This window comes from Atractosteus spatula, chromosome 4 (genome assembly GCF_055471065.1).
Source record: "Atractosteus spatula isolate fAtrSpa1 chromosome 4, fAtrSpa1.hap1, whole genome shotgun sequence".
Classification (NCBI taxonomy): domain Eukaryota; kingdom Metazoa; phylum Chordata; class Actinopteri; order Semionotiformes; family Lepisosteidae; genus Atractosteus; species Atractosteus spatula.
In genome coordinates this window covers 19,996,501-20,002,500 of record NC_142709.1, presented here as the reverse complement: position 1 = coordinate 20,002,500, position 6,000 = coordinate 19,996,501, and the positions used below count along the sequence as shown (strand labels likewise).

Genomic DNA, 6,000 nt, shown 5'->3' with positions numbered 1-6,000 from the left:
TCCAGATTTATTTAAGCCAACATTATAATTAATATCTGAATGCATTTATATGTGGCAACACTAGGTCCTAGAGATTTTGAGACCCTTCCTCTAGAATAATTTCCTTAAACCAGCCGATTGTGATCTATAGTGCAGCAACTTAACTCATAAACAACAGCTTCTACTTATTGCAGTCTGTTCCTCATAATCCTGACATGCAGTATGGGCATAAACACTCAGTACAAAAGTCGTAAAATAATTTGTTTCTTTCCTTTTTTTTACATTTTTGACTATTCACTGTAGGGATCTAATTGCAGAGATCTTATTTTCTATTCTTCCCTTCTATTCCAATTTAATCCTGGCATCATAGTTGAAATGCTTTTGACTTACTTTAGATACTTGCCCAAAGCCTACTGGTCCCCATCAGATGTATTGCATTGATTGTGTCTTTTCAATGAATACTTGCACAATCTCTTACTTTCTGTTCTATATACTCAATTTAGGATGATCTGTAGAATTTATACAGATTTTTTAGAATCATTTAATCTGTATTTTTCTTAGCCTAATAATATTTCTTGAATATACAGCGATATTTTATGTTATATAAATATCTAATACGTATTGCCCAGATACTGTTTTAAACTGTAATGCGACTGTACTTTTTTTTTAAAAAGTAGATTACATGCCATAAATGGATCCTGGATCTATTAGATTGAAAGCTGTTGCGTTAGACCAGTGTGTTGTGTATGGTGCTTCAATGTACAGTACTGTAACAATAATGTAGTGGAAGCCTACTTCTTTAAATCTACTGTAGTTAATATGGAATCTTGTAACTAAAGGGAAATTTTACTAGCTGAAAATAAAAATAGCTATACAAATAACTGATAATAATAACAGGACCTGTCCCTACAGCAGGATCTAACTCTTCTAAGAGTGTGCTTGCGATAGCTTTAAGCATTTCTGACAAATCTTTGTCATTCAGATAGCTTCCGTAGTTTGATCCGTCAATGTTAATTTAAACATTTCTGACAAACTTTTGTCTTTCAGGTAGCTTCCATAGTTTGATCCATCAATCTTAAGATGCTTCAAAGAAGGACATTCAATTTTTTTCATGAATCTCACAAGTTCAAGTTGTGATATTGAAATTTGAATTGGCTAACTTGTTTTCAGCAACAAAGTACACCACTTTAAGTAGCCCTTTAACCCCTTCCTCACCATGCAATTGTGTGGCTTTGATTGGAAACTGAGCAGCTCATTTCTCCATCTTTCATTTCAACACATGAGTGTATTTTCAGCCAATTTGTCTAAAACTTTACACACTTTCTCCTCACTGTTTCTTTTGCAAATCTCCTCATCACTGTCATTACATTTTTCAGGGTCAGGTGCTTTTTCCTGTGGGGGCTCGCCTTTCTTTTCAGCCAGCGCTCCATTTTTGTTCGAATTTACTAGCTAGATGTTGAAGTTTTCACGTTAAACAAACGTTAACCTATTCCAAATCAAAATCAATCTGTTTTCTATTCCTATTCGTCCACCTATAATGAATGCAAGACGTGCAATGCAATCACACAAAGAGTGTAACGTCACTGAATCATGCAGCAGTGCCATGCAACATGTTGGGATAATAAAATCTGACAGAGAATATGCATGGATTGATTTAGGTGAGTCCTACTTGGGAGATGGCTTGCAAATAAATCTGTGCGGGAAATTATCGCATTATAAATGCTGGATTTGCGGGAATAACTAAAATTATGCGGCATACCCACAGTCCCATGTTGAAATTCAAGCCCTGATATGAGTCATTTGATTTATTATATGCTGAAATGAATAAAAACAGCAATATGTGTGAATTAACTAGTTAGGAGAACTCCTGTTTGCTGGTCATACTTTTTCAGCCTTTTCACAAAACATTTCTTGCTGATTTGAGTTTTGTGTGTTGATTACAGCCATAGACTTGTCTAGTTCACTGTTCATCATGAGTTTTTCAAATTTAATTTTGAATAAACATAATTCCAAAATGAAGGTTTAATTTTATTAAGTTCAATTAAGTGTATTTCTGTATCCCTTAAGAAAGGTGACTGGAGGAACTTGGAACTTCTTCAAGTCAAAGCAGGGGAACTCCTGATGATCTAGGGCAGTGGTTCTCAAACTGTGGTACGCGTACCGGCAGTGGTACGCGGAGTGCCACCAGGTGGTACGCCAAATGACCCTGGAACTGTGTCGTGTGTGCTGAAAAATCGGGACAGGTTTTCATATTTTGTATTTTAATACGTGTCGAATACGCAGCCTACGTACTACGATCAGTGCGCGCTAATACTTCAGTGGACACAAGAGATACTCTGTAATTCTGTACCACTCTATAGGAATGCGTGCTACGGATGCAAGTGACCAATTGTATTTAAAAAAAGCTACTGTATCTCCAGCAAATAGGGAGGAAGGAGAATGTGCGTGATTTTGGAACAATGTCAACGTTGTAAACACAGGAATGCATAGAAATACGTGCTACGAACGCTGGTAATCTTGTGAGCACAGGAAAGCGTGATAGATAACAGAAAAATATTTAAGAACTGTTCTAAGTTAATTTGAGAAAAATACACCAAGAGTCTCTGTGTTTCGCTCCTATGCGCATGAAATAAAAACTTTAAATAAATACAGAAATAAAAACGGAAACGCGGAAAAATGCAAGCTTGCGGATTGCTAAAGCAGGTAAGCCACGCTATTTTTGAAGAACCTTATTTACCGTTGGCAAAAGAGCTGACACGTATTATGTGTAGAGAAAAAGCTGCTAAACAGCTCGACCTGCTGCCCCTCTCCCCCTGAAAGACACAGTCATTCATAGAATTATTGAAATGAAGGATTATATCAAAAGTACACTGATAGAGCGCGTTAAGATGAGCAGATGTTTTTCACTGCAATTAGATGAGTCTGTAGTCGGTTTGGCCAATTTGCTCGTTTACGTTAGATACGAGTTTGAGGGTACGTCCCATGAGGACTTTCTGTTCTGTAAACCGCTACCAACAGGAACTACAGGAGAGCACATATTTCAGCTTCTGAATGAATTTATCGAAGAGAATGGCATCGACTGGATAAAATGTGTCGGAGTTTGTACAGACGGTGCTAGAGCAATGACAAGCCGACATAACGGTGTAGTTGCACGAATTAGAGAGGTTGCTCCAGAAATTAATGGACACATTGCAACATCCACCGCGAGACCTTTGCAGTCAAGAAAATGCCTGATGATTTAAAATCTGTTAGACTCTGTTGTGAATTGTATCAAGGCTCGAAAAATTAATTCACATCTGCTTTGCTCGACTAAACAGGCTCACCCCTCTCACTGAAATGGTGCTTTTTTATTAGTTGTTGTTACTGTTTTTTTTCTGTAAAACACTCTGAGAAGCCACCTTTAAAGGCGCTATATCAAATAAAGTTTATTATAATAATATTTATTATATGTATGTGTGAGTGTGTGTGCACGCGCGCTCATGTTGGTCATTGAGAATTTCTGGGGTTCCTATGAGATGATGACTTGTAGGTGGTACTTGGATGCTTTGGTTGGATTAGGGGTGGTACTTGGTCCAAAAAGTTTGAGAACCACTGATCTAGGGGATGTTCTGAAGATAATAGCTGACTGCTTAGTTAGCCAAGCAATGAATATTCCAGATGCCCATCATTTGTTCAGGGCATTGAGCAATGCAGGCTCAACTGTAAAGCTATTTTACATTGACAAGATCACTGTAGACGAAACCGCAGATAAAATGACTTCAAGTCTACCATTTGTGCACTCGACAATACAGATTAATCAACATTTATCTCAGGGAAGATAACATGTAGAGATGTAAGCTGTCTGTGATCATCACACTAAGTGCTAGAATTAGAAAGTTTCAGCCTACACATGGTAATGCAGCTACCTTCTTATTTATACATATTTAATTATATTCTTTTTGTTTGGTTTGTAATACACAAAAATATTAATATTATCTAATTTGCTAAAATTTATGAAAATTTCCATTTTAAATGTTATGTTTGCGAGAAAATAGATACCACATAAAAGTACAAACATACAAATTAGTACCACAATTGTTTGTGATTTCATATTTAATAGATGTTTAATCTAAGTTCCGCTTCAGATAAAAACAAACTTAAAATAAAAGTGGGTAAAGGGACTGCTGTACATCCATGAATACAGTGCTCTACTGTAAGTCTGTAACGGAGTTGACATCAAAACTGTTTTCATTCAGTAGCAGATATCTTGGTTTTCCCATTAAGCTGCACCAAATGCTTTTACATTTGAAATCATGTTATCATAAAACAAAAAGCTTTTTTTTTTTAAAATTGCATGTTTAAAATGTACTGCAGTTGTAGAATCACCCAGCAGTTCAAGGAGAGCATTCATTTTAATTCTTTAACGATCATTTCCTTGTCCCTGCACAAAACTTTGCCAGCAGTTGGCAAAAAGCTGTTTGGCGTTCAATTGTGTGAGAGGTGTCTTTATCATATAAACCCAGAAAATGGTCATTCTAATGTCCCATTGTCTTTTTTTCTTTAGAAATACTCCCTGCTGTCAGGGGATTCTGGTATTTCTAGTATCTACTATCAGTTGGTAGTTAATAAAGAATCAAAATCTTCCAATCTAAATAATCATAGCCAACGAATGCATTACAAATATTACAAAAAATAAAAAAGTAGAATAAGAGTTGGATAAGAGTACACCTCCCTGAGTTAATACTTGGTGGAAGCACCTTTTGCTTGAATTACAGCGTTGTCTGTTTGGATACATCTCTACCAACTTTGCACACCCAGAGGGAGGAATATTTGCCTATTCCTCCTTACAGAATTGTTCAAGCTCAGTCAAACTGCATGGTGACCATTGATGGACTGCCCTCTTCAAGTCATTCCAAAGACTTTCGATGGGATTTAGGTCGGGGCTCTGACTAGGCCACTCAAGGACATTCATCTTCCTGTTCTTCAGCCACTGTATGGTTGCTTTGGCGGTGTGCTTTGGGTAATTGTCATGTTGAAAGGTGAACCATCTTCCCATTTTCAACTTTCTGACTGAGGGCTGCGTTTTTTCTTCGAGAATTTACTTGTATTTTGCACCATCCATCTTCCCTTCTTTCCTGACAAGTGCCCCAGTCCCAGCTGAAGAGAAACACCCCCCACAACAGGATGCTGCCACCACCGTGCTTTACTGTAGGAATGGTGTTCTTTGGATGGTAAGATGTATTGATGTATTTCACCAGACATACCATTTTGCATTCCGGCCAAAAAGTTTAATTTTGGTCTCATCTGACCACAGAATCTTTAAGCAAAACATAAACGAGACTTGATGTGGCTTTTTTAAAGGAGTGTTTTTTTTTCTTGCCACCCTCCGATACAGGCCAGATTTGTGGAGCGCTGGTGATATTGTTGTCACATGCACACAATGACCAGTCTTTGTCATAAAGGCCTGTAGCTCATTCAAAGTTGCCATCGGCCTCTTGGTAGCCTCTCTGATCAGTCTCCTTCTTGCTCTGTCATCCGGTTTGGAGGGACGGCCTGATCTATTTAAGGTCTGGGTGGTGCCATACACCTTCCATGTCTTAATGATGGTCTTGACTGTGCTCCATGGGATACTTAAAGCCTTTGAAATCTTTTTATACCCATCTCCTGACTTGTGCCTTTCCGCAACTTTATCTCGAAGTTGTTTTGAAAGCACCTTTCTTTCTGTAATGGATTCTTTACTTTGAAATGCACTTCCAAGCTAGAAACAGCTCCTTTTATTCTGAGCTAATCGAAATCAGCACAATTGATCACAGGTGGGAGCTAGTTAGTTTGTTGTGTGATCTATAAGGTGATTGGTTATACCTGAGTTTACAAAGTTTACAAATGCAATTGTGAGGGGGGTGTTCATTTATCCAAATAAGGTATTTTACTGTTGTAATATTAATTAATTTTCAGAATGTTTAGAATTTTATTTTCACTTCGCTAATTAAACAAGCCTGATTTAATTTGTTTTTATTTTCAGAGTGTCATACAACAAAAGGT

At 37.3% G+C, this 6,000-nt stretch overlaps 1 protein-coding gene across 2 annotated transcripts in view; it reads left to right on the top strand.

Moving 5' to 3' along the window:
• The window catches only part of diaph3 (diaphanous related formin 3), a 458,904-nt gene that overhangs the window by 431,521 nt on the left and 21,383 nt on the right, over positions 1-6,000 (top strand). The gene's annotated exons all lie outside the window — the stretch shown is intronic.